The sequence below is a fragment of the Perognathus longimembris genome, chromosome 27 (genome assembly GCF_023159225.1).
Source record: "Perognathus longimembris pacificus isolate PPM17 chromosome 27, ASM2315922v1, whole genome shotgun sequence".
NCBI classification, from domain to species: Eukaryota; Metazoa; Chordata; class Mammalia; order Rodentia; family Heteromyidae; genus Perognathus; species Perognathus longimembris.
In genome coordinates, this window is record NC_063187.1 from 4591463 (window position 1) to 4604050 (window position 12588).

Below are 12588 nucleotides of genomic sequence, written 5' to 3' on the forward strand. Positions count from 1 at the left end.
CCCCAAAGAATCACTACGGCAAGGTTGAAGTGAGTCGTTCCCCACCCCACCCCCCCGCGCACCCCGCCAGGCTGGGCTCGGGAGGCAGGGAGAAAGACGGGCAGATGTATGTGGGAGGGGCGTGAATGAGAGAGACCCCCAACTCAGGGAGGGGGTCCTGGGTCCCCCCAGAAGGAGACCGGAGCCTGGTGTGAAGCCGGCTCCTGGCAGAAGCCCTTCTTGACCCTTCTGCTCTCTGGTCACGCCACTCGCGAGTCCATACGTGTGAGCGCGGGCGTGTGCGTGCGTGCAGGACCTGGGGTTGTGGCCCATGAATGGGGGGGGGGGCGGGGGTCAGGGTCGCTGTGCTGTCCACGCACCCCGGGGTCTGTTCGGAAGTGTCATGGCCGCTTTGCCTTGTGCCACACAGGACCCACAAACCAGAAAGGTGCTCGCCCCCCTCCGCAAGACAGCCACCACGCGGTCACCCGCGCCCATCCGCCTGCCCCCCTCACCCCCTCTCCATCCTCCTCCTCCTCCTCCTCCTCCTCCCACCCCCCGATTTCCACCTCCATGACCTTTCGTTGTTTTTTTTTTTTCCAAGCCACCCGAAGGCCTTGTTTTCTTCCTAAACGCGAATGTGGGGGGCGAGGGGCTGAGGCTCTGGTGGGGATCGATGGGGGACCGGCGGCGCGTGGAACCTGCCACGCGTGTCCACCTTTAGTCCGGGAGCCACGGAGACGGGACCGGGGGCACGAAGCCACTCCGGGAGGAAGAAGGAAAAGGGGGGGCCATAGACACGTGGCTTTTCACCCCAGCTTTTTTGGGGGGGCGGCCGGGGGGGGCTCACCCCTCGCTTTTCCTCTTACCTCCTTTCAAATAAACCAACAACAACCAACTAAACAAACAAGAACAACCAACGATTCACCTAGAAAACAGCGATTTAGGACACGGGTTGGGGGGGGGCCGCGTCTGTCTCCTTGGGGGGGGCGGGGACAGGCCATCACGACGGCGTTTATTTCATATGTAAATATTTTTTTTTGTTTTCTAATCGATTTTTTTTTATTTTTGTATAGATAAAATTGTTCTCTTGTGAGTATTCGAGGCGTCCGGGCTGGAGGGGGTGGGGTGGGGGAACGGGAATGAAGGGGTTACCACGTGTTTCTCATTCATGGGTTGTTGTTTTGTTTTTGTTTTGTTTTGTTGGGTTTTTTTTCTCTTCCCCCCCCTCCCGCGCCCCCCCCCCCCCCGTTTCCCATTGGGAGAATTGTTTGTATGGCCTTTGCTTCGGGGTGTCTGGGGACACAAAAAACGAACCCCCCAAAAATGTGAATGTCGATCTGGTTAAAACCCAGGGGAGAGTATCTGGTATCCCTTTCTCCCCCCCCCCCAAAAAAACCAGTCTTCCTACTGGCCATGAACCTCGGGGGAGGGGGTCCCCGTGACCCTACGCCCTCCCCAGGCTTGACCCCCCCCCACCGTCTTCAAGGTAGATGGATGTGAGGGACGGGAGGCTGGTGGGGGGGGGGGAAGGGGTCACGATTCTCCCACACGGGGCTGGAAACCGGACTTGAGGTCGACGGCCTCCCATCTATCCTTGGTGTGGCAGAGAACTTTCCGGAAGCTTCGTCCTGGCAGGATTCTCCCAGCCAGCCAGCCTCCCTGATGTCGATCGAACGACCCTCTGGTCACCCTGAACCCTCCTCCTCCTCCTCTTCCTCCCCTCCCCTCCCTGCCTCCTCTCCTGCCCGCACGCCTCGTGTTCTGCACCCCCCCCCCGTCACCAGAGCACCCCCATCCTCCTAACGCTCTTACTGGGTCCCCGGCGATCGCTTTCCTCCCCCTCCCCTGATCCAACGGTTGCCTTGGCACCGAGCGAGAGGTTCCAGGCCGACCTCTATGGCTTAAAGGGGGAGGGCGTGGACGTGGGCGGATGGGGGGAGGGGAGGCGGAGAGATTAAACCTCGTTCATTCCGGACTAAGAAGCCAATGAGGGAGGGAGAGGGCTGTGGGGAGCCCCAGGGACTCCATGCACCCCAAAACTGACATTCTGCAGAGCTCTTGGGGGCCCCCTGAGTTCCCAGGCTCTCCGGGGCATAGGCACCCCCCTCCCCCTCCTCCCTCCCTCCCTCCCTCCCTCCCTCCCTCGCTCTAGTCTCCACAGTAGAGGTGGCCCTCGGCATGTCGCCCCCCCCCCCAGTCTGACCCTGGCCGCCCCAGGGGTGGCGGCGGGGTTTGTACAGGATGGCCTCCGTCGTTCCGGAAGTTTCTCACCGTGTCTCCTCAGCCAGAGCCTGGGAACCGCCCTTCACGTTGTCTTCGCCACCCCCCCCCGCCTCCCCACCCCCACCACCACCCACCCCCCCCCGAAACTGGCCGCAGCCCTGTCGTGAATTTGAGGGGAGAGGGGAGAGGAAACCCCATATGATCCCATTCGACGTCGGCGGCGCCCACGCACGCGCGACCAGAAAAGCACAATCCACGGTGCCCAGACCCATCGCCCCGGGCCGCCAGGGACGCCCCGGGGGGGGAGGGGGAGGGGGGGGCGGCCACCCCGACGTGCTGGTGCTGGCCACCCGCACACCGCGCCCAAGAACTGGGGGGGGGGGTTTGCTTTGCTTGCTTGCTCTCTTTCTTTCTGCCTTTGTGGGGGGGGGGGGGGATTCGTTGTGTGTCCGTCCGGCTTATAGTTCGTTCGAGATGAAGGATGGAATCATCGGACCGACGTCGCCGTGAGAAAGGGGGGAGGACGCTCTCTCCCTGCCTTGCTGTCGAAATGACGTGTCTCCTCCGCCCTGGCCCTGCGTGGCGCCCCCCCCACCCCCCGTGGGTCTGTGTGTCCTCGTGAACCGGGTGTGCGGTGGAGTGGGGTGGGGTGGGGTCTGGGTGTTGGGGACTGGCGCCCTCGGTGGGAGTTGGGGAGGTGGGGGCGGGGAAAGCGAGCCTTGCCTGTTGCTCTCTGAGCTCAAAGCCATATAGGGAATGTGGGGGGGTGGTTCTGGGGTGGGGGGGCCGTGGTGCCAGCTCCCCATCCCCAGAGGGGCTTCCACGCGCTTCTACCGTCGCACAAGATGGACGGACGTCCTCCCGGGAAAAAGTGTTGTATTAAAGCCATATTAGGGATTTGTACATTGAAACACCTAATCTACATTAGCATTCTCATGCCTTTTCCTGGGGGAGACGCTCAGATATCCGAGAGGGACGCGGGCAAAGGCGGGGAGGAACCCCCCCCCCTCCACCAAAGGCGCAGGGCTGGAGGGAGGGAGACAGGCCTGTGCGGGAAGAGACACCCCCGGGGCCGGCTCCTCCTTGCAGATGGTCCCCTTGGACTCCATGATGCCCACGCCTCTCTGGCCCAGAGCCCCTTAAGAGGTGGATTGGCAGTGGGGTTTGAAGGTGACCCCGGTGATCTATCTCCTGGCCCGGTTCACTTAGTTTTCCCAGCTCCCCCAAATGGTCCCCTGTGCCCACCACCACCACCCCCCCCCCTTCCCCGCAGCCTCTCCTCGTCGACGTGCCACGAAACTTCCCACGAAAGTCGTTGCTGCTTCCGTGCCTTGGAGACGTAGATGGTTGCGGGGCCACTTAGCTCCCAGCACCGAAGCCGGGAGAAGGGACTCGCGGGCAGTTGACGTCCACAGGGAGGGGTGCTGGTGTCCTTCTGCGCTGAGTACTTCCTGGTGGGGTTTTAGGGAGGCCGGAGCCGGCGGGGCGGGAGAGTTGAGTTTCTCATGGCGTGTGGAGTCTGATCGGGCAAAGGCCACCGGTGCTTTCGACGTAGGCAAGGATCGCGGCTATTCTTTAATTAGGAGATGGGGCAGATCTCGGGGCTCCGATGGACGCTCTGGTTCAATCACGTGAGTTGGATGAGATCCACCTTCGTGAGCACATACGACATCTCCGGGCTAGTGCTGAGAAAGGATAGTGAAGATTTTTTTTTTCCTTTTTAGACGGAATGGAATGCCGTATATTCGCGGAGAACACATAAATGCCTTGGTGTGCAATAGCTAAGCGGCGTATGCACTGTGTGTGCCCGTGCGCACGCACACAGGTGTAGCTTATCTAAGTAGGTGTGCGTGAACGGATGGGATCTGCGTGTGCAGGCTTGCATCTTCCGGTTCCACGGGATGTCAAGTTTCCATCCTCTTAACACCGCAGCCAAGCCGGATCTCTTCTTTCTGACATTGTTGCGCGTCCTGGAGCTCTGAGTCTGAAATCTCCTTTTGCACAACCACCCCACGTGTTCTGTATCTCCTGTTTGCCTTTCCTCCAGCCCCCTCCGCGGGCCCCACCGGCTGCGTTTCCTCACTATTCCATCTCACCGCGGGGGCTCTACCATATTGACTGACCGTGACGTTCATCCGCACGCAACTTTCCCATCTCCCACAACTCGGGTGGCTGCATTTGGGCCGGCTCCGGGCCTCCCTTTTCTTTTCTCTTTGGTTGGTTGCTCCTCTACGCAGCCACCCCTGTCTCCATCAGTTCAGTTATCCAAGATCGTCTCTGGACATCAGTGGAATCGCCAAGCGTCCTGTGTGGGTGACGGGTGCCCGGGAAGCCGGCACATCCATTGTGTCCCCGGGGGGGTTCTCCCCTTCTCCAGGTTCTTCCCGCGGGGCTGGATCGTTTCCATCGACCATCATTTCCTTCGAGCATTCCCCCAGAAGCCAATTGATTCTCCCCCAGTAGGCGTTTCCTAAATGCAAATCCAAGTTTAGAACATGTCCTCTCTCGACACCAAAAAAAACCAACAAACCCAACAAACAACAGCACAGTCTTGGCTACAGCTAAGCGGTAGGCTTGCGCCTCGACTTCCCGGACTGGCCTGGTCCCCTGGCTGAGATCTTCTCTTGTCCACAACTCTCTCCCTCCGTCTCCATCTCTCTTCCTTCCTGCTGGCGTCTGTTCTCTCTGCAAAATCTCAAGCCGGAACCACTGCCCACCCCATCTACGGACTCCATGCCGCCTTCTTCATCCTTTCCCGGACTCCGGATTCTTGCCCGTTTCCGAAACTTCTTCCAGAGGGGAGATGGGAGTCGAGGTGATCGGGTCCATCCCGCTGGGTAGATCTTCGTGGCCCTCTTGTCCCTTTGCTTTCTGAACCCTTCCTCCCATCCCTCAGGCCCGTGGTTCCCCTCCGATCCGTTCGTTCCTGTCCGCGCCGGGGATGGAGCTGGTTCTGCCTGGCACTTGAACCGCCGTGGTCCACCGCACATGCGCTCTTCCCTTCTCTTCATGCACCTCGCCGGGCCTTTGGCCACGACTTACTCTCCATGGGGGCCCGTCGTCAGCCCTGTGTGCTAATCATCCAAGGCAGGCTGCGCAGAGCCAAGCCCAAGTCAGTTCCAAGCAGTGACAAGTCTCTCTTTCTTTCTTAAAAAAAAAAATAATAATAATAAAGCCATCCAAGTTCCTTGTTTACTGAGGGTAGGAAGGAGAGATAAATTGGGGCGAGAGTCGTGACAGTGTAGGGGGCACCAGGTAGAAATTAAAGCATGAGTCTAGAGGAGGGTCCTTGCTTCTTTTCGTTTTTTTTCTAGAAGGTGTCATCTGCCACCATCGGACCCACGGGTGGCCGGAAATTCCAGCGAGTTTTCATCATGAGGCATTGATTATTTATTTTCCCTATAAAGTGGTGATGGAGATAGAAGGAAGGAAACTCTATTTAAAACAAGGAAAGAGAAACAAGTCTGCGAAGAAGCCTCCTGCTGTCCTGTTCCAGGCAGAGAGAGCCACCCAAGAGTTAAAACCCGAGAGAGGACAGGGAGAGGAGAAATGCAGGGGAAATGAAATGGCTTTTGAAGAGCCATCTTCCGCTTGCGTCTCGACCCGCAGGTGGTTCAATCCCATACCCTTTCCTCCTCCCCCTCCCTCCCTCCCTCCCCCCCCACAAAAAAAGTCAAAGAAGGAAGGGAATGACTTCCAGGGTGGCGTGGAGAAAGCGAAGACCCGGAAGACCAAGCCGCCTCTTGATTTATTTACTTATTGGCATTCTCCCCCCCCCCAACATTCAGGAACAAGGGTGATGCCAAGACTTCATGGAGGAAGGAAATGAGAGCAAGAGAGAGAGAGAGATGGGAAGGAGGGGAGGGGAAGGGAAGGAGGGGAGAGAGAAACATCCAGGTAGAATCTTATTGAGAAAACCTAGAGATACAGCGGGAAGCCACCTAGGTGCTGACGGTGGTTGGGTTTTCTTTGTGGACTTTTCCCTCCCTCGCATTCTCTTCTCCTTGTCAGCGTACCAATAAAACATACACACAACACGTACACACACTCACATACACACACGCTCGTTCAGCACCGAGCCTGACTGCACACTGACATATTGGATGTCTACCAGCCAGTCCAGTTCCCGTCATTCTTGCTGTGTCTTCATGACCAAGATGGTCCAGGGGACAGATGTTTGTAAGATGTTCACAGACGGCAACATCGAATGGGAAGTTAAAAGGTGATACTGAACATCTGAATTTCTAACCCTCAGTCCGAACAGTGAGTGAGCGGTGCCTCAACTTTCTTCCTCACCCTAAGTTACAGCACCCTAAAAGTGGACCCCCAAAAGAGAAGACAATGAAAGCCAGGTGGCCGAATTAGCCAAATCTTTACATGAAAAAATATTTCTTCCCAGACACACACCCTCACAAGTACACTTATGAGTGTACACACACACACACACACACACACGTGCGGTACACAGAGACCAGTCAGGGGGGGACAGAAACAAGCAGGAATTTGAAGGAGAAAAGAAAAGAAAGGAAGGGGTAGAAAAGTCTCTGTAATGAAGAAAAATTTGAAAGCCAAATAAAAATGAGTTTTGTGGACCAAGACATTGTGAGTAATACTTATTATTATTATTGTTATTATTTATTTTTTTTTGTAGAATGCAACCAGCATGAATAAAAGGTTCCAGAAAAGGTGAGGCGATTTCTTCCAGAAATTACAGGCCACATGAGGCCTTCAGGAACGCCTGCAAGGCGTCAGACTTTTCTGGAGATGCCTGTAGTTTGGATCTGCTCAAAGGAAGGAGGCAGGACTCTCTTGGTTTGAGGATCTTGGTCCAGTTAAGTCAAGTTCAAACCCAGCCCAATTCTGACACCAAGGCACTGGTTGGTTCTGGAAATGTCACCAGGCATCTAAAGCAGTTCACGTACACCATGAAGTCCCAAAAGACAAAGAAAAAAAATGCTATATTCCCCAGACCCGTAATAAATACTTGGGAGCCATCTAGATCCCAAAGATGGGATGTCCCAAACTCCACAGAGTTCTCCCGAAACCTGGGTTTTGCTCTGGATTGTGAGGGTGAATTATTTATTCATTCGTTTAAATTATTTATAATTTATTTAATTATTGATTCCTGGGCCTTGAACTCGGGGCCTGGGCGCTCTGCTGAGTTCTTCTACTCAAGTCTGGCCCTTGAGCCACAGCGCCACTTCTGGTTTTTGTGGTGGTTTCATTGGAGTTAAGAGTCTCACAGGCTTTCCTGCCTGGGCTGGCTTTGAACCTCGATCCTCAGACCTCAGCCTCCTGAGCAGCTGGGGTGACCGGCGTGAGCCGGCAGCGGCAGCACCTGGCTTGTGAATTCTTCAAGCCCTTGCAGACCCGGCTGATGACCGATCTGTCTTCCCAAAGAGGAGGGGCCGCCCAGTTAGGGCCGCTCAAGGAATTTTGTTTGACCCCTGAATAGAGCGCCCCGCTTATAACAGTCGACACAAGAAGGGCGTCCTCGCTTAATACCGTCTCCCCCCGCCCCCCCCCGATTTCACCGGCGCCTCCTGTCCCCTGGAGGTCAGATGGGAAAGGCCTGATGCAGGGTGAGGAGGTGCTGTCTATGTGGTGTGGCTCGTGTCCCCAGAACCAGGGAGAAGATGGCTTTGACGCCCCCACCTGATTGAGACGCTTGGGGGCAGGGAAGAGGCATTGAACAATTATTTAACATCATGACTTAATATGAAATAATTTAAAAGATCACCTATGAAGGCCGAAATGAAGAAGAAGAAATAAACAGAGGCAACCATCAGACCTAGTTGTCAACGGGGTAGCCCAAGGAGACATCACAGAAGAAGCTTCTAGAAGAAGCTTCCGCCTCATAGACACCCGGCTTCCCGGCGTCGAGTTCTTACGCCCTGGGTCCCAGGTCGTCATGTCCACGTCTCATCGTCTTCCCGTGTCTTCTTAACTTGGAAAGGAGGCGAAGAAAGCAAGCCGGGCCTTACCCCTGCGTTCCTGCCCGCCGCCTGCCCCTCTGCTGGAGGAGAGAGGCTCTCCCCCCCCCCTTGCTCTCCCTCTCTCTCTTCAGGGATCAGACCTAGACTCGCTCTATCTCTCCTCAGGGCAAAGAGCTAGGCTCTCTCTGTCTCTCTCTGTTCCAGGGCACAATATCTAGGTGCTCACTTGCGCTCTCTCTCTCTCTCTCTCTCTCTCCTCTCTCTCTCTCTCTCTCTCTCTCTCTCTCTCTCTCTCTCTCTCCCTCTCTCCGGGGCACAGATCTAGCCCCCCCCCTTCTCTCTCTTTCCCCTTCTGAGTGAGATTTGCCAGCTCAGACCTGAGAACCCTCCCTGATGGGAAGCAGCTGCGTGCGCGTCTTGAGAGACTGGGGTTTGCGGGGATGGACCCCACAGACGTGGCCCCCTCTGTGTGGCAGGAACGGCGTGGCGTGGCGTGGCGTGGGTGGGCCCGGCCATGGTGTGTGAACGACGCCCGAATCCACTCCCAGGCCAGGCCTTGGAGCCGTGGCGGGGAGGAGTTGGGGGGCATCCGCAGGCTCCTCCCACGGAAAGGGGGGTCACCGGGGACGGAAGCCTGGGTGACGGAGGCGGTGGTGGAGAATCGCGTGTTTCCGCCGGCGGTTGTTTGTAGGAGAGACCCCGTGATGGGTAGGTGGATGTGGTCGGGCGGAGTCTTCTGGGTTCTGGCACCTTCCTTGGATAGCATGTGTTGATCTGCTTTCTTTGTGAACTTCCTCCGGCCGACCATTTTCCTTTCCTCTGGCTGGGGAAACACATGACCATCCTGGAAGGCCTTGCAGAGACCCCGGGAGATGGAAAGAGGGTCGCGGGGAGGGGTTTGCAATGGGGCTGACCCCCTGAAGAACAAAGCGGGGAGGGGAGAATGTGCAGGGCCACCAGGAGAAATTAAATCGCTAAGGGAAGCTGGAGGGAAGAGGGGGAAATTATTATATATATATATATATATATATATATATATATATATATATCCTCTGTGTCGGTATTCAGAGATTTATTCTTCAAGCACCACCCGTATAGGACTTTCTGGTTTGTTTTGTGTAGGAAGGAAGCTGGCGGTTAGGGGTGGTTTAGAACTGGGGGAGTGGGGGGTGGAGTGGAGGGGAGGGAACCTCTTGGTTTTCTGACCTGTGGAAATCCTGCCTTTTAAAGGTGAGCAAGGCAAGCATCATGGCTTCTGATTTCCAGCCCCATCCCAAGTACTCAGCGACAGTGATGGGCGTGCATATGTTCGCGTGTGTGTGTGTGTGTGTGTGTGTGTAAGGGGGGGATGGCGGCGGATACAAAATACACGCGCGCTGGGCATTGGGCCACAAGCTGTGGAAGTGGCGGAGGGGGAGGAATGCGTGATGAGGGCTCACCTTGACTCCGGATGAATCCAGACTCACCCTCTTCTTCATGGCTGGCTCTTCCTCCCTCCCTCCCTCCCTCCCTCCCTCCCTCCCTCCCTCCCTCCCCCCCTCCTCTTCATGCTCAGATTCCCCCTCCCCTCCCCAGCCCACCCACCTCCAAGGTCTTTCTTTTTGTTTGTTTGTTCGGTTGATTGGTTTTTCTTTGTTTCCTGTAAATATCAATTTCTTATTTTGGACATGCGGGAATCAATCGAGATTCTGGAGTTGGGGGGGAGGGGCGGATGACTGGGTCTTATTTATTTTTATTTTTCCTTTCTCTCTTGGATTTTGATGTTTGAACTTGAAAAAAAAAACATACTTACAAGTATATATATAAGCAAATGACTTACCTTAAAAAAAAAACCACACAAAAACAACAAAAAAAAAAAGAAAGAGGTTGATTTCATTCTTTTGATTTATCTTGTTTCTCATTGGGGTGGGGGGGAGCGGGTGGGGGGGAGGTGTGTTTGGGGCGGAGGGCTTTTTGTGAGCTGTATAGATTTCCAGTTTGGACTTGTTCAAAATGATGCAGGAACAACAACAACAAAATTAAAATGAGTTTAAAACACACACACACACCACAGACAACATAAAAACAAGAAAAAACTTTGTGATGTATAAAAGCTGTAAATAGTCAAAGATTCTTTCTCTTTTCTAATGGCAAAATTATTTCTGTCACTTTATATTCAAAAAAAAATAAAGAAACCTACCACAAATTATCAGGGTAAAAAAAAATGATAATAATAATCCAAGATCGGAGTTGTTTCTTGGTCTCTGTGTGTTCTTCGGGGTGCTGTATCGGGGGGAGGGGAGGAGGAGGGGGAGGGGAGGGGGAGGGGGAGGGCTTACAGCTGTTCCTGTCAACCATGCTGGATTGAGTAGCCCAGTTGGGGGAGTTTGGGGGAGTTGGGGCCTTGACTTCCTCTCCTTGTGGCCCTGCGGGGAGCTTCGTGGGTGGGGTGGGTGGGTGGCGGAGAAGGAACAAAAAGTGGCCGGGCCTCCACCAGGCCTTGGGGTGTCCTGGCTCCCCTGGGGTATCACCCCTGGGTCCCTCAGATCCATTTGGTGCCCTCCCCCCCTCTCTCCTTCCTGGTAGAACCTGGCGGGGGTCATACTGAGGAGCAGAAAGAGGAAACTGAGGCACCCGTTAGAGAAGGGGTTGCAGGAGGCAGAGCAGAGAGTTGGGCGGCGGGGGGGGGGGGGCGCCGACAGAGTCTTGGGGCTGTGGTGCCCGGCAGACCGTTTGGGGGTGTCTTTTCTGTCTTCCTGTGACCATAGAAAGGCCGGGCATTGTGGGGACAGCCAGCGTCTCCCTTCAGGATCGTGGTTCTAGAACTTTCCAAATTAAAGGAGGGCAGAGGTTGAAACTGAAGCTCCCCACTCCCTTCCCCCCACCCGACCCACCAGTGGGGAAAAGCCAAGATCTCAGCAGAGCCGGTGTCCATGTTTAACCACGCTTTCCCAGACAAAGGGGCTGGGAGGTCAGCGACTGAGGGGGAAACTGAGTCAGCTCCGGCACCCACAGACCCATCAGCCCACACAGAGGCCTTGCTGGGAGACGGCTATGCCTTGTGGACCCCCGGCTGCCCTAAACGCAATTCTGTGCCTTTCTTCTTTCTGTTCCTATTAGAATTGTCTTAATTAATCTCCCGGCCGCCCCACCGCTGGGCTCCTTAGAACTCGGAAGGGAATCCGCCCCGGACCTCGCGCTGCACGCGGGGTGATTAACACAGAAGCTCCGGGGTACACGGCGTTTCCCAGGGAGCACCCTACGGGGAGCACTTCTTCATTTTCGGGAAATGAACTGTGAACATGAAAACAGCAATCCCGGGGTGACGATGTCAGAAGATGCCCCCCAGCTGCCCGAGCAGGCCTTCCTCCACGGTGTGGGGGGGCAGGGAGGCTGTGCCAGCCGTGAAGTCGGAGCTAGATCTTTCACGAGGAGCCGGGCTCCTGCTGAGGACCCCAGAGCCTTGTCCCCGGCCTTCCTCCAGGCCCTGCCTGGGCCCAGAGCCCCTGCGTGGCCTAAGAATGGACTGCGCACAGAGCATCTCGAAGATTCCCAAACCCTGCCCGGCCATAACGATGGTCCATCTTGAGATCTCCAGGATAAAGCAGCTCATGGTTGGTGAGAACGAGGCCCTGGGAAATCTCGGGCTTGGAACACCAGCACAGAACACAAGGCCCTGCGGCACAAACCACCCTTTTGTCTTTTCTCTTTTCCTCCCTCCTCTCCTCCCTCCCTCCCTCCCTCCCTTCCTTCCTTCTTTCTTCCTTCCTCCTCCTTCTCCTCCTCCCTCTCCCCTCCTCTTCCTCCCTCCCTCCCTCCCTCTCCTTCCTTCCTTCTTTCTCTCTTATTTTCTTGTTGGTTGTAGGGCTTGAACTCAAGGCCAGGTGCTTTCTGAGCTCTTCTACCCTTGAACCACCAGCGCCACTTCTGCTGGTTCATTGGAGATCAGAGTCTCACAGACTTTCCTGCCCAGGCTGGTTTGAACCCATGATCCTCAGATCTCAGCCTCCTGAGTAGCTGGGATGACAGGCGTGAGCCGCCAGCTCCTGGCTCTCATGTGTTCTTAATAAAACATCATTCTACTGTGAAAACCAAACAAGCAAACCAACCAGCCTTCTGGCCACAGGGCTGGGACAGCGTCTCTGCTGAGACTGTAATCTCAGAGCCATCGACGGTGCCAAGAAAAATGGAGACGGCCCAGTTCAAGGCCAAAGCCCAAATCAAACACATGTCTTTCCCGGTGTCCCTGAGACACCTTGGCTTCCCGATTCTTAAGTTCTACAGAGTTCTCTTTCTGCTATTTCCTTCCTAATGTGAAGGAAAACCAGGCACTAGAGGTTCACGCCTGTCATCCCAGCTACTTAGGAGATCTGAGGATCGTGGTTCAAAGCCAACCTGGGCAGGAAAAGTCCTTGAGTTCAAGCCCCAGGAGTAGCATTAATTATTGATGTGAATGTAATTTGGTGTG